At 43.1% G+C, this 16,361-nt stretch overlaps 1 protein-coding gene and 1 long non-coding RNA gene across 4 annotated transcripts in view; one reads left to right on the top strand and one right to left on the bottom strand.

Annotated features, from left to right (window-relative positions):
• The window catches only part of LOC310836607 (connector enhancer of kinase suppressor of ras 2-like), a 310,451-nt gene that overhangs the window by 213,050 nt on the left and 81,040 nt on the right, over window positions 1-16,361 (bottom strand). The gene's annotated exons all lie outside the window — the stretch shown is intronic.
• LOC310836816 lies at window positions 860-5,984 on the top strand. 2 transcript variants are annotated; one of them, XR_014560221.1, is made up of 3 exons: window positions 860-2,178; window positions 2,645-2,851; window positions 5,235-5,984. It is a non-coding gene; the product is annotated as an uncharacterized lncRNA (long non-coding RNA). The 2 variants fall into 2 exon arrangements; XR_014560222.1 differs by having other exon boundaries at window positions 860-1,585; window positions 5,235-5,847.

Raw genomic sequence — 16,361 nt, 5'->3', positions numbered from 1 at the left:
TGCTAGGTTGGCAGGAGCTGGGACAGAGCAACGGGAGCTCACCCCATCGCAGGGATTCGAACCGCCGACCTTCTGATAGGTAAAGCCCTGACCATTGGGTCCAATCGTGGCTGACTCTGGGGTTGCAGCGCTCATCTCGCTTTATTGGCTGAGGGAGTTGGCGTACAGCTTCCGGGTCATGTGGCCAGCATGACTAAGCTGCTTCTGGCGAACCAGAGCAGTGCACGGAAACACCGTTTACCTTCCTGCCGGAGCGGTACCTATTTATCTACTTGCACTTTGACGTGCTTTCGAACTGCTAGGTTGGCAGGAGCAGGGACCGAGCAACGGGAGCTCACCCCGTCACGGGGATTCGAACTGCCGACCTTCTGATTGGCAAGTCCTAGGCTCTGTGGTTTAACCCACAGCGCCACCCGCATCCCTCATAGTCACCCTCGCGACCTTCTGATAGTCTCCCCTTAATCTTTCAACTGTTCATTATAGGAACTTGGCTTCCAGAACCCTCACCACTGTCCTTCTTGCTCTGGACATGCCCCAAAGTACTTCTTAAAATGAGGTGCCCAGAAGTGGACACAATGGGTTGCATCCAATGCTAGTCCTACTCAAACCTCTGAAATTAATGGACATTGTTAACTTAGGTCCATTAATATCAGTAGGTCTCCTCTTGAGTATAATTTACTCCATACTCTTCATGGTTAAGCAGCACTCCAGTCTCTGGCATTTAAATCACACATTGGCTATGTGAGTGTGCGAAGGGGTGTATCTAGTAACCAGAGCACATTTCTACAAATGGTAGATGCATCAACACTGAAAGGCAGTACATAACGTGCCATTTTACATACCGAGGGGAATAGAAGGATAAAATAAGATGTTAGGCAACAGACAGAATAAGGCTTCTGCAACATGGAATGATGCAGTAGAGAATCATGTCAGTGGCCCTTGGTTGGATGCTAGAAGTGTGTTCCCATTGTTGTCATTGGAGTATTGGAGGGTACAATAGTTTGGATGCTCTGCACCAGCAATGTTGGACTTTTCAAAACTATTGCTGGGTCGCAGCTTGGAAGATAGCTTGGCCATGAAAGATATCCGTCTCAGCACAGTGTTCATGGCCAATAACAACTGGGTTCCTTGGCCTTTTCTTCTTTCCCCTCCCAACATCAGCTTAATGCTCTACCCAACCCATAGCAACCCTCACAATCTGAGTGACACCCATATTCCCCACTCCATCCCTATATCCGGACAATTTGATTTGGCCCTTGGCCAACTCTGGTGCACAACCCTACTTCAAACTACAGTGGTACCTCAGATTAATTACTTAATTCGTTCCGGAGATCCGTTCTTAACCTGAAACTGTTCTTAACCTGAAGCACCACTTTAGCTAATGGAGCCTCCTGCTGCTGCCGCGCTTCCAGAGCACGATTTCTGTTCTTATCCAGAAGCAAAGTTCTTAACCTGAGGTAATATTTCTGGGTTAGTGGAGTCTGTAACCTGAAGCGTATGTAACCCGAGGTACCACTGTACTGTTCCTGTAAACTCAGAGGCACACAGTTGAATGTGAAGGCAACATGAGGGAAGAGAAAAGAAGGTAATATATTTAAGCAACAACACAACAACGCAGCAGTTAAAATGGGGGAGGGGGCATTCAGAAGGATTTCCCCCAAAGTCCCCTTCTGTGCTCTTGTCTTGCTCTGGGATAAACCAAACAAGTGTGTCGTGCTCCGATAAGGAAATTATGTGTAGCTGGTTGATCTAAATATGCCTTTATGCCAGGTACATCTATTATGAAAAAGCAAAACTGGCATTTTTTATGACTCAGGCTGCTCTTTCATAGATCCCCAGGGCATGAGCCTTTTTGGAAGACATTTACTTAATGGTTCAAACAGTATGGCAGGTGACAATGCAAAGAACACAGAAAGTCACTGATGAAGAACCCAGCTGTCTTGTAATGTGACAGTACACAGTGCATACAAAAGAAAGCACGGCTGAACAGCTTCTACACAAGCGTATGCGTGATGGTGAACATCGTGACCCATATTACCAATGAATTTCATGTCTTCCAGTAATTTGGCCACTGCCAGTTGAGGAGATGGAATGGAAGAAGATAAAAATGAAGCCTTTTCTGTGGTGCTTTCAGCACAATGCCCTTCTTCTCTAGCAGATATCTATACTCATGTCATGGTTAGCTGTTTTTTTAAACGATTTTGCTGTAAAGCTCTGAGTTCCATTCCAATTCCAGCATAAACCCAAATACACTTATAGGAATACTGCCACCATGAGCATTTCCATCAAAGTCTGTCTAAAAAGGTAAAGGGACCCCTGACCATTAGGTCCAGTCGTGGCCAACTCTGGGGTTGTGGCGCTCATCTTGCTTTACTGGCCGAGGAAGCTGGCGTACAGCTTCTGGGTCATGTGGCCAGCATGACTAAGCAGCTTCTGGAGAACCAGAGCAGCGCACGGAGACGCTGTTTACCTTCCTGCCGGAACGGTACCTATTTATCTACTTGCACTTTGTGCTTTTGAACTGCTAGGTTGGCAGGAACAGGGACCGAGCAACGGGAGCTCACCCCGTCGCAGGGATTCAAATCACCAACCTTCCTTATTCCTCAGGAGACCATCCTAATTTTTTTCTCCAATTACTCTCCAGCAGTAGTAGTCCAGCTCATCTTGAATAAGAAGATAGAGACAGGCAGCATTCATCTTTTTCAGCCAGCCCTATCTTCTCTGCATCCTGGGAAGTGCCATAGCTCAGTGGTAGAGCAGCCACTTTGCATGCAGAAGATCCTGCTTCAATCCCTCGGATCTCCAGAGTAGGCTGGGAGAGGTCTCTGTATGAAACTCTGGAGAACCATCAGTAAGTGTAGACAATGCTGAGCTAGGTGGATCAATGGGGGTACCAGAGCAGAGGAAGTCTTAGTGTGACCTGTTGTTTTCTTCTGCAGATAAAAGTTGGGTTTTTTAATGCCATAACCGATTCCCATTGTCTACATCTGTGCCCCCAAGTGATCCTTATCTGGTATGAGGACAGAGATTATACTTGCACACAGTGGCCCTATTTTTATCTGTGAAATGTATTGCTTTCTTGTCCTGAACCCACTGTATAGATGAAGGTAGGGGAAAGAGGAGGATGAAAGTTAACTGCAGTTTCAAACTCCTATAGCTTGTGCTCACTGGGAGGGAGATGCCATCAATTGGCTCAAAAAATCCAACATATGCCTCAAGATAGCTTACTCACGTTAGCTTAATAAACTGCCAATCAACTAGGCACAAATTATGGACTATGGCATCCCCAGTGAGGACAGCTTAGTGGATCACTCATCCACATTTAACACTTTAAGAAACCACTGGAGAAAGCAGATTCCCACTACCCAGGGATGGGAAAACCTGTCGCTCTCCAGATGTGATTGTACTCTGACCATTGTCCCTGCTGGTTAGGGCTGATAGGAGAGCTGCAGGGCGACAGGTTCTCCAATCCCTACTATAAACGCAATGGGCTGGTCATTAGCTCTGAGGCTTTAACAAATTAGGGAACAAAAAAAGAAAAAGGGCAGGTCATAGCACTTGCCAGAGATTATGAAGTTCTAAGAGTGTTTAAAATCTATATGGATCATCATGGCTCCCCGGATTCCCTGGGGTCCTGCATCATTAGGAAAATAAGATCTGGCAAGGTCAGGGTGTTCTGCTCTGCTTGCTCACCCTTACAATTAAATCTTCACAGCCATCCCTATCTAGATATAGGCGCTAATGCTGATGACTCATGTCCAACCTGCCAAATCTTATGCCCTCTAGCCTGATGTAAATTCCTTTGTCTCCCAGGATCATGTCTTAATCTGCTCATCTTCTTTTCCAGTTATCTAATATATCCCCCGTTGGCTACATTACTGGCAACCAACAATTTTTTTAAAGTTTTAGGATCGTCAATCAATCTATCTCCTTCCAATTTCAGCCATGGACCAGTCAGGTTTTAAAAGTTAAGCCCATAATCCCCAAGCAAACCAATATAGAATCGTAATCATAGAATGGTTGAGCTGGAAGGGACCACGAGAGTAATCTAGTCCAACCTCCTGCAATGCAGGAATCATTTGCCCAATGTGGGGCTCTAACCCATGACTGTGAGATTCAGAGTCTCCTGCTGCTCCAACTGAGCTATATAATATTGGGTCTGGTGAAAGATTTATTTTTTAATAAATAATGCAGACAAGTTCCTTTCCTCAACATGGTGTTTCAAAGTGCCAACGCGTGATCCTATAACCTACCCCAAAAGTTTTATATCCCACCCACCCACATTAAAAAGGTCCCAGGGGCCCACTAATCTCTCTATATATTTTGGAAAGTTGTCCGTTCCCTTGCTAAGCATTTGGATACCTCTTATGATATCTGAAGATGGGAGGGGGGAAACCATGTTTGCCACCTTGAGGTCCATGGAGAAATACTGCAAATAATAATATTGTAACCACAGTTTGCATGATGGCTCCTGAGATCAACGAACAGGTTTTAGTCTATATCTGGATGCAATTGGATGCCAATTTGAATCAAGATGACTGATTGAATCTTTCAAAACTGCTCTGATATCTTGGTTTCTGATATTCCTGAGCAACTCAGGTTATGAAGCTGCCATAAAGTAAATAAGCATTAAAGACAACTCAGTTAATCTCTGTACAGTGGTACCTCAGGTTACATACACTTCAGGTTACATACACTTCAGGTTACAGACTCCACTAACCCAGAAATAGTACCTCGGGTTAAGAACTTTGCTTCAGGATGAGAACGGAAATTGCATGGCGGCAGCAGCGGGAGGCCCCATTAGCTAAAGTGGTGCTTCAGGTTAAGAACAGTTTCAGGTTAAGAACGAACCTTCGGAACGAATTAAGTACGTAACCAGAGGTACCACTGTATTAGAGAAGGAGTGTCTTTGTGGACTTATTTTGAATCTAACAATAATATACACCAGAAAAGATGTGCATTAGAGTGCAGAAAATTCAAGATGAGTATATTCAAAACTTTTCACATGGAGGCAATGCATGTGTACACAAGTCTGTGTTAGGATTTTGACCAATCTATCCATAACAGAAATAAATAATATAGAACTTCTCTGAGCTTCCCCACCTGCTTCAAAACAGACCTTCACACAGATGAAATGAATTCAGGAATGTGTGTGATCATGGCAACATGATGCTTTATATCTGTCTGAAACCAAAATGCCATTTGCCTTATTCTCCCCACTCTTTTTTGTTTAGATTTCCTACACAACATGAAAAGCTTCCTGCAGTATCAAGGATATGGATGCACAACATTTATCTTCTGAAAGGACATGGGAGGTCCAAAAAAGCACCTCCCCACACATCCAGAGTTTGTCATTATCACACCAGTGTTTTGGAAGGCCTATCATCTGATACAACTGCTGACATTCAAGTTAAGGTTGCAATGTGTCTTCAAAAAGGTTTGGTTTATGAATGCGAAGCAAACTCTAAATTAAGCTCACTATCAACCATTCATGAAACAATTCCTCCCTTTTGTCCAGCCAGTTATTGCATTCACAGTTTACAAATTTGTAAATTTGATCTTACATCATCTGAAAACATGCAAAATTCATACAACATCAACGCAAGTGGAAGACATAATCTTTCCTAAATGGTGACTTAAACCTCAGTTCAAGATAGTAATGTTCTTACACTTGCCATGACCTAAATAAGTTTAATTTTAAGTATTTCAGTTCTTATTCATCCTGTTTATTACACTTACTTGTTGCTTTTTACATGATACTGTCTCAAAGCAACTTAACAAAGTAAGAAAAGAAATATTAAAACCAAATATAATAACAGCAATAAAACAGGAACCTAAAATGTTCATCCATAAATGTATAAGAAAAAGGACAGATTCAACCAAACCCTTTTAAGTTGTTTATATAATAACTAAAGCTGGGGTGCACAGTGATGTGGCCACATTTGCTGATGATATTAAACTGCTCAGAATCATTTTCATATATATATATATATATATATATATATATATATATATACACTCTCTCTCTCTCTCTCTCTCTCTCTCTCTCTCTCTCTCTCATGGGACCTGAGCTGGAAGAAGTTAAGAAAAGAGCAACAAAATGATCAAGAGGACGGAGAAACGCTTCTTCAAGAAAAGGTTACAGCTTTGAGTAAGAGGGGGCATGACTGAGCTTCTTGACACCCAATGAAGTAAAATGTTGGAAGATTCAGAGAACACAAAATAAAGTACTTCATCACACAACACACTGCAGAATTTGCTCCCACAAGAGGCAGTGATGGCCATCCACTTGGATTGCTTTCAAAGAGGACTGGAAAATTTCACAGGGGCTGTGAAAAAAATCCTACTTAATGAAGGCAACTAGCAGAGCCCACACTGGAAAATAGGAGGGTGAGTGTCTTAATGGGTAGACGGAAGAGGGAAGGGAAAATTGCCCCCACGTGGCTGCCTCCTTTGTGGGGGAGGAGGGTGTGGCAAATGAATCCCCCTCACCATATGGGAAAGGAATGGAATTACAAGTGTGCTGTTGTATGGTCCTGCTTTCAGACGTCCCACAGGCATCTGGTTGGCCACCGAGAGAAGAGAATGCAGGTTGAGATGGGCCCATAGCTGTCAACTGTCCCTTATTTGGCGGGAAAGTCCCTTATCCCAGAGCTGTGTCCCACTGCTGTCCCTTATTGATGATGCCCCTTAAATTTCCCAGGTTTCAAAGAAAGCAGCTCCTCTCCCTCCCTCCCTGCTGGCCAGGGAGGAGGGAGGCTCCAACTGTGTTGCTTGGCTGCGTTGCTCACCCAATAAGGAGTCTAAGAACGACTGGGGGTGGAGCTTGCATGCCTTGTGCCGATCAAATCGGCCGTGTTGCCTGGGGACTCGCCTTTGCTCAGCGCTTCCCAGTGGAGAGGTGACGGTGGTTTTCCTTGCTGCATCCCCTTTGCTGGGTTGCTGCGCTGTAGGAACCACCGCTTGAGGCTTCGTTTGGCTGCTGGCTGGGCTTTCTGCCTTTGGCTGGGAGGGGCTCAGAAGCTGAACATACCTGTGCTCGGAAAATCCCTTATTTTGGCTGCTGATCCCTTATTTTTGAGGCTGCTGGTCCCTTATTTTCAAATCTGTAAGTTGACAGCTATGGATGGGTCACTGGCCTGATCCAGCAGAGTTATCTTTGTTTTCAATGGTGGAGCTCTTGCTTTGCATGCAAACAAAAATGCAGAGCTAGACAGGCCAATAATCTAACTAGATATAATGCTGTTTCCTATGTTAACTCGTTTCTGAATGTTTTACAGTGCAAAGGGCTCTTTTTTCAATGAAAAGGGAAAATAAAATGCCCAGAAAGATTTCAGGCAGAGTTTAATTTCAGCATTTGAACTTCTGCCATATTTGCATTAAGAGAAAACACTTTCTTTTCTAAGAAGGATATGTTTTCTCCACAGTCTCTAAAATTCATTAACAACTAACAGGATTTTGTGCAAAATGAACTAAAAGACCAGGCACATAACATTCCAGCCCCTAAGGAGAATGGCTTAAAAGGCTGAGTGTATGAAAATGGAAGATGTTGATGCAAAGTGCTCTCAAACAACCATTACCAGCACACTCACTTTCAAATAGAATGAGGTGTGCAAAATATGTTTTATAAGCGGTCATAAAGTCCTAGTTTCAAAAATCTGCTGCCCTCTTCAGATATGTTTGCATACAAGAGAGATTCTCTCCCCCTCCCTCTCCCTTTCTCTCACATTCCCCAGATTTTTAAGGTCTTGCATTCTTTCCCATATGAAAATAAAAAGTTGTAGAATAATCCATATTTAATTATTAAAATCAGACCAACACAAGAGAGCCCTTTCTGCAATGTTCCAAATATGTTCCAATATTTTCTACACGTTAAAACTAGGGAGGGGGAAGATACCTTTTGAAAAAATCCACATAAAGGTTGCAAAATCAAACCTTAGTTTTCATGAGGATTTTATTGGGGTGAGTGAGGATAGATAATGCAGTAGGTTGGAATCAAGACTAAGTTAGTTAAGAACATGAGAACAGAACATGAGAACATGAGACCAAGGGGCCACTCTGTCTAGAGTTCTGTTTTCCCAATGGCCAACCAAATGCCTATGAGAAACCCACAAGGATGACATGAGCACAATAGCAACTGAGTCAAATCTAGCCTGCAATGTGGATCTTGAAAAGGACCTTGCCCTCTGAGCTCAAAAACGTTCTTCATCTCCCATGTACAGAAAGGAAGGAGCAGGAAGGTCCATTGTTTTCTGAAGAAGTGAGTAACAGATATGGGACCCAAGGGGGCTTACAGATAAAACAGGAACAGCTAAGCTCTCACAGCCATGAATTGTAAACAGAGGTGTTGTGAGGGAGAGGAGCTTGAAGGGAGTGCCTGGAGTGATGTCTCACAGAGTACACAAGACCAAGAGACATAAACGGCAAGGAAGCTGCTGCATTGACCTGCAACATCTGTGCCATTTCTGTCTTCCTGACTGACAATATGCAAAGCTACACCTGCAGCAATTGCAAGCTGGTTGCTTTGCTGGAAGAAAAGGTACAGCAACTTGAGGATGGCTATCCACACTTTGTGCTATTGGGCAAGCCAGATGAGGAAATCTAGATCAGAGCAGAGTGTCCTGGAACACAGATGCAGGTGGAGTGCCTTGGAGTGGGGGTGGGGAATCGTCCAATGCAGAAGACGAACCACTGGAGGAATGTGACACAAAAAAGCAGGACGACCAGGAGACCTGCTTTGCTGGGAACTGAGGGGTGCAGGGAGCCACCAACTGCTTCCCTTTTAAAAAAGCGGCAAAAAAACCCCTTTCAACATGTGTTGCCATACGTTTGGGTTTCCCCAGACATTTACCATGGGAACTGAAATTCCCAGCCGCCTTTTCCACTTGCCCAGGATTTTCCATACGTATAGCAGTTGGAAGGGACCTGTAGGATCATCTAGTCCAACCCGCTGCAATGCAAGAATATGCAGCTGTCCCTTATGGGGATCGAACACGCAACCTTGACATTATCAGCACCATGCTCTAACCAACTGAGCTATCCAGATAGTTTTAATTTGTATATGCAAACTGGTGGGGCATGTGTGCGTGATGCAGTTCCCTTTTTTCCTGGCATTTCTCTTTTATTCTGGCCTTATTATTTGTAACACCAAACTATGGTTTAGCATTATATCTAAACCAATCCCTGGTGAGGGAAACCACCCAATAACAGAGAAGCACATTCTGGACATTTAAAAGACTAGCACCTGGGGTTGTATGCAGGGGCACTCGCCCCCCACTGGCAATGAAAAAGACTTCTCTCTTATAGCAGCTCCTAATCTTTGAATAAACATATCTTCCGATGAAGCGAAATGAGCATGAAATGGATTATGTGCTTACATGGCTCTCTTATATCGCTGGACACTCCAGAGTTTGGGAAAGGACTAAATAAGCAGGGCTGCTTGGCGTAATTAATTATGCCACAAGCCCATGACAAATTCAAAGCAGAAGCAAAAGACCAAAAACGAAAAAGAAAAAAGAAAAAAAGACACATGTCACTCTTAGCAGTACTTAATTCCACAGACCATAGCACAATTATATACTCAGCTGCTCCGATAAGTAGGTGTTAAAAGAAGGAAGAATTACGGTATAACATTCCTCCTAATCATGCATTGCTGGAAATGATGCAAGGAGGGTATAATCACTTTGGCCCAGTGATCTAAGAAAGTGCTGCAACATTTAATTCAGGGATGGTGAACCTCTAGTTCTCCAGATGTAATTTGTTTGTTCGTTTCTACATTTTTATCCCATCTTTCCTCCAAGGGTCTCAAGGTGGAGTACATGCATCTCTCCACCTCCCTAATTTTATCCTCATAATAACCTTGTGAGGTAGGTTAGCTTGAGAGACTGGCACAAGATCACCCAGTGAGGTCCTAGTCTGACACTCTTAACTCCCATCAGCCCCAGAGAGCATGGTCAATGGCCAGTCCTAGGCAAGCATCTTCTGCAGAGCTGCAGGTACCCCATCCTAAATTCAATGGATTGCCTAGATTACTTGAATAATAATAATAAAACTCTTTGGACTGACCAAACAACCAGTGTTAATTATTGTTTTTAATTTAAGTATTTGGGTTGTGTGTGTTTTTTTAATAGAAACCGTAGGTGGCAGACACAATCTTAGATGAGATGATTTCCTCTTCTATTTTACCCACCAGAAAATGCCTCTCTAGGATTGTTGCTATTGTCTGATGCTATGGATCATTTAAAAACAAAAGGATGAGTGCTTCAGAATGAGTCGGATGGATCCAAAAGACAAGAGCTGAAACCAGTGAATTATCCATTCCCCTCACAAAAAAAGTCCTTACATGAGCAGAAACTTTGGATCAGGCCCTCTCCTTGGGATTCAACCCAATGTTTTTCTTCATATGCGAATGTCTGCAAATCTAACTAACCAAGTATGCTAAACCTACTTTTTCATGCATGGGAGAAGAAAGCTCAAATGCTCGTTCTCTTGTAATTGGCAGCCAATGCAGTTCCTCTACAACTGTTGCTGGACTCATCCCATCAGCCCCCAGAGTGGTGGGATTTTTAGTGGGTGGGTGTATTCTGTGCCATGACATTGATGGAATAATAGTTCATTAGTGCTGGATTAATACCAGACCCTCGACACACCACACAACTTCATTAGTTGTTCTGTGATGCTTCCTTAATATTCTTGCATTATTGCTGTCCAGAGGACACAATTTGCATAACATGAGACATGCAAATCTCTGTAGACACGCAAATCTCATAATGGATACTAGAATTTAAATAGCTTCATCATATAATGCCTCTTGCCACAATGGGGGAAAGTTTGACCAGGTAAGCTATATGTCTACCCAGTTTAGCATCAAGGACAAACACTTGATAGGCAACTTCAAGGCCCCTTTTCTCCCTCTATTCGAAGAGTTTAACTGGCCTTTGAACAGATAACCCTACAAACTTTTGAGGACCCCATAAAAAAAATTGAGGCTCAAGTAGAAGATTAACTTTATAATGGTACATCCAGGCAGTTCCATAGCTACGGGAGGCTAGCTGGGTTTTTTGCCCCAGGTGAAGCCTCCAGAGGGGCACCACTGATGCTCCCAGCCTGTGTGTGAGGGGGATGCCATCAGGTACATGAACTGACCCGGACCCCAAGATGATCATTTGAGACACTTCTTTATGTACCCCCTCCATAAGAGGTCCAGAGGATGACAACATGAGAATGGGCCTTTTCAGTGGTAGCTCCATGTTTGTGAAATGTTCTCCCCAGGGAGGCTCAGCTGGCACCTTCATTACATATCTTTGGGCAGCAGGCAAAAACATTCTTTTTCTTTCAGGCTTTTGGATGATTAAAGGATCTATGACCTTTTTTGATAGTGTTGTGTATTCTTGTGATTCTCTGATGAAGAGATGATGATGATGATGATGATAGCTGGTTCTCTCTAAAGTAGGCCACTCAAACTGCCTGTGACACCTTCAGTTACTGTGATGAAACATGCTTTATAACCCAGGTGAACAATGGACAAACAAGCATTAAATGGTAGGTAGCATGTTGTAACACAGACACACAATAGCAGCCACTTATAACAATATTTGCCTGTTCAAGCTTCTGAATTACTCAGCCTCTTTATGTCAAGCTTCAGATCATAGTTAATTGCTTTCTATTGAATTTGGCACTTAGGTAAGTGTCAGAATGTGCTGAATGTTGCTGGTGGGGGGTGGGGAGAGAGAAGGAAATATAGCTATTTTAAATCTTTCAATTCCACCCACCATGTGTCCCTTGATGGTTCTGAGAATTAAACAAATTAATCACAGGCCGAATAACAACAAAACTAGGAAAAAATAGGAGATTAATCCCTTGCTTAAAGCACATTTTATTCAGCAAAAACTAAGCACACCATGTTAAAAATTGTCAATGTTCTTCAGCTGGTGTGAGCGAAAGGGAGGAATGATGTTTTAATAGTGCTATATTATCAAGCAGGTTAACATTAATATCCTCAGGTAAGACAACAAATAGGAAGGCCATCTGCATGGGGAGAGAAACCATGCCTTATGTCTGATAGAGGCTAGTGATGAAATTGATAATTATCTGATTCAACTCTACTACAAAGCAAGCTCCATTTCCCCCAGTACAAACTTGGTGCCTTGAGCATTGCAATGGCAGGGACCCAAGGAAACGTAATTTCCCCAGGGTTTCCAAGTCCTCAGTTTGTACATCAGGTACCTTGCAAACTAACCACGGCAGGGCTACTTTTACTTGGGCTACTACTGAACATGCTGCAATATTAAACACAGTGTTGGATTGAGAAGCCTAGCCCTCTGCTTCGAAGTGAGACTCTCCACGTAATGTACAGCTCTTTTCCCCTCACCCACCTCAGAAAAGTATGCAACTATGTTAGTTACAGATACAACTTAGGCTGCCATTTTGGAGAAAATAATAATTTTATAAAACTGTCTTTTGATTATTCTGTTTTCTTTTGAGTCTATTGTCTAACTAAACTAAAGGGACCTGTACAAGCCCTTTACAGCACAGAACCAGCTGCTTTTAGCTCCTGTACATAGTGAATAAGCACTGAAAAGAATAAACTGTTAGAATCTATGGAAGCCATTGAAAGCATGAAAAGAAAATCAGCTAGGCATGGCAACTGCGATTAATCTTGAATTGTTTTGTAGACTGATGGAAGACTTTTAATGAACAGGAAAATTAGTCAAAGTCTTAATAAAGAAAGACACTGAAAATGTTTATATGTAACCACGCAATATTATGATAAGGGCTGATCTGAAGAGTCAAATGATGTTGATTGGTTCAGGATGATGACATTGAGTTGCAACTACAGTGGTACCTTGGGTTAAGAACTTAATTCGTTCTGGAGCTCCGTTCTTAACCTGAAACTCTTTCTTAACCTGTGGTACCACTTTATCTAATGAGGTTTCCTGCTGCCACCAGGCCGCCGACATGCAATTTCTGTTCTCATCCTGAGGTAAGGTTCTTAACCTGAGGTACTATTTCAGGGTTAGTGGAGTCTGTAACCTGAAGCGTCTGTAACCCGAGATACCACTGTATTAAGATTGCTGCTATCCTTTGACTGGTGAACTGTCGACATGTGTAATCTGGTCATGTATAAACACATTGCTTTGGATGTGCTTGCTTGCAGCCTCTTTATTTTTGACGCCATCCTATGCTCATTTCTATTTCACTGAAGGCCCATCTTTTCACTTGGAGCCTACATACTTTTCTTTTTGGTTTCTGTGAGCGTAACCTCTAGTCTAGGAACCCGCCCCCCTTTTAATTTCCCCAACAGCCACTCAGTTCAATAAAACTTAGTGGATCTATCATCAGAGTTTTAATTAAATCTATATGTTTGCATATGAAGAAAAACAGCTTTCCCTCCTCCTTTTCATTTTAAAGACAATGCTCCCATCTTATGCTAACAGCAAAGCATTCAAATTGGGGCACAACCAAGAGAGGGCACATCTGCTACTGTAAGTGACGCATGTTTAGCTGTAGGCACATGAATGCAGGGAAAGCAGCGCATACCAACCAAGGCAGCATCTGAACCAAACACACTCCGTTTTTTCTTGACTGCCTATTTAAGATGAAACGGCTTTGATGCTCACAAAAAGACTGATCATGAAACTACCCTTACGTACTAAACTCAGCTAACAACAAGAAGACAGAGCCCTACTCGTGATCCAAACCCTTACAAGCTTATTTTTATTTTTATTATTTATGTAAAATGATACACGTGTAATCATCTCACATGGACAGAGAATTTTAGAGCCGCTCAAACTGAGAGGAAGATGAGCCTGACCCCATTTGGAGAAATAGCAGCTGCGGGGAGCTTCCCTCTTGCTCCTCACTAGGAAGAACCTGGCTCCATTATAGGGATGGCTGAATGTGTCAGTTCTGGTTTCTCTCAGCTGCTCATTTTCGCTGTCTTAAGTTCATGTCCCCAAATTTCCACCTCAGTTTATTAACTGCCTTTTAAAAAAATATTCATGAAAATTCATTTGCACTTTGATGCTAATTTCTCCTTATCTATATACTTTGGTAGAGGGACGCGGGTGGCACTGTGGGTTAAACCACAGAGCCTAGGACTTGCTGATCAGGAGGTTGGCGGTTTGAATCCCCGTGACGGGGTGAGCTCCCGTTGTTCGGTCCCTGCTCCTGCCAACCTAGCAGTTCGAAAGCACCTCAAAGTGCAAGTAGATAAATAGGTACCGCTCCGGCGGGAAGGTAAATGGTGTTTCCATGTGCTGCTCTGGTTCACCAGAAGTGGCTTACTCATGCTGGCCATATGACCCAGAAGCTGTACGCCGGCTCCCTTGGCCACTAAAGCGAGATGAGTGCCGCAACCCCAGAGTCGGTCACGTCTGGACCTAACGGTCAGGGATCCCTTTACCTTATATACTTTGGAAAGTGTTCTGTAGTTTGTCTGTTCAGACCCCTTAGGGACACATGCTAGAGGTGTGCAGGGTCAGCGATGAATGAAAAAAAAATTGCTTTGTACAGTAGGCTATTTTCTACCCACCCACCCCCCATCCACACAAGCAGGAAATGTCCATCAGAGATCAAGGACACATTCCAGGCAGGCAACACCACAAAAGGCAGGTGTGACACAAGACCAGCGGGGGGGGGCGTGGCCTGTGGAGAGTCCTGGGGGCCAAGCACAGAGAAATGGAGGGCCACACTTGGCTGAGGCTCCACATTCCTGGTTTAGATGTTGCATATTTTAAGGGGAAAGAAATGGACAGTTTTGTAGAGATTTCTTTGTTGTGCCCACCAGCATCTTGATAGGACAATCAGTAACTGTGGCACTTTTGTGGGGGGGGGGGCTCACTGAAAGAAGGGTAATGCATGAGGCACAGGACCCTTGGGATGAGATGATACTTCACATGCATGGGAACCGAGTGCTCACAATATTACATTGGTGGATAAAATCCTTTGCTTTGCTTTGTGCAAGCTTGTAACTGAAATAACTCTCTGTGGTTACGTTTGTTGTTTATAGTGTTTAATAATAAAGAATTCGGTTTTTTTTAAAAAAGGAGAAAAGGAAATGCCTATTTATACTGTAGTGATGTGCAATGCGGCAGGGAGTGACACTTATTCGTGATCTTTTCAATACATTCTAATTTACCTTGATCAGAAGCACCTCTCAAGAGCTCTCACTTTCGCAACCTCCTCATCTTTTCTGGCACCTTATAGCAAACATCATGACACCTTTACTACTCTTGGGAAGAAAGAGAAACTGCCTGTGAAAGGACATCTCTCCTCCAAAGATTCTGTCCTTAGCCCACTCGGCTCAAGATATAAAAAAGGATGCCTTCAGAACAAACAAGTTATCCTAGCACATTAAACACAAAAAGTGTTTTAAAATAATGTCAATAGCACTCAAAACACCAAGTGTAGATATGTTGACCCACATGAAGAAAAACCTAGCACTTAATTGGGTTGTTGTTTTTTTGCAGTTCAGGAGGATAAAATCCCACAACCTTTTATTATTAATACTTAATGGAACGTGAAGAATTCAGCTGCATAAAATGTTTTTGTTTCCCTTTCTTTGCTCAGTTGTTTGGCATAGAAGACCTCACACAAAGCATATCATTATTAATTTTATCAATATTCCAATGTTGCTCCAAGGAGCTCAAGGATCTTCCCCCTTGTCCCACGGTATCTTCACAATAGCCCTGTTCAGATGTTAGCCCAAGGGGCAGTGAATGGCTCAGGTTTATTCAGAAAGCCTAAGGACTGAGAATGGATTCAAACCCAGGTCACGCTGGACATTATGCTAACGGCACCACCATGCTGAGCATCTATTGCTTGCCATAAGTGGACTATGAGCATAATATCTAAACCCTAACTATTTCAACAGAAAAGAAAAGGTGATTAACATGGGAACCTGCCTGAAAGCAATTCAGATTGGTTGTTCCTCTAGCTCAGGGTTTCCCAGACTTGGGTCTCCAGCTGTTTTTGGACTACAGTTCCCATCATCCTTGACCACTGGTCCTGCTAGCTAGGGATAACAGGAGCTGTAGTGGAGACCCAAGTTGCTTAATACTGTCTCTTACTTAATACTGTCTACACTGACTGGAAGCAGCTCTCCAGAGTTTCAGACAGGAATATTTCCCAGCTGAACCTGGAGATGCCTGGGATTGAACCCAGTACATTTTGAACAAAGAGCCATGTGCTGCACCACAGAGCTACAGCACTTCCAAAGCATGAAATACTCATAGGTTGCCATCCCTAGTTGTACTTGAATATTTTGGTCTTCGTATATTACTAGGATTATTGAATGTAGCATTTCAAATGCAGCCCTCCAGGCCTCTCCATCTGGCACTCATTCTGGTCTTCACTTACCT

The sequence above is a fragment of the Podarcis gaigeae genome (genome assembly GCF_964106915.1).
Source record: "Podarcis gaigeae genome assembly, chromosome: Z".
In the NCBI taxonomy this organism is placed as follows: domain Eukaryota; kingdom Metazoa; phylum Chordata; class Lepidosauria; order Squamata; family Lacertidae; genus Podarcis; species Podarcis gaigeae.
The sequence above is the reverse complement of the archived record's forward strand: the minus strand, read 5'-3'. Positions and strand labels throughout refer to the sequence as shown.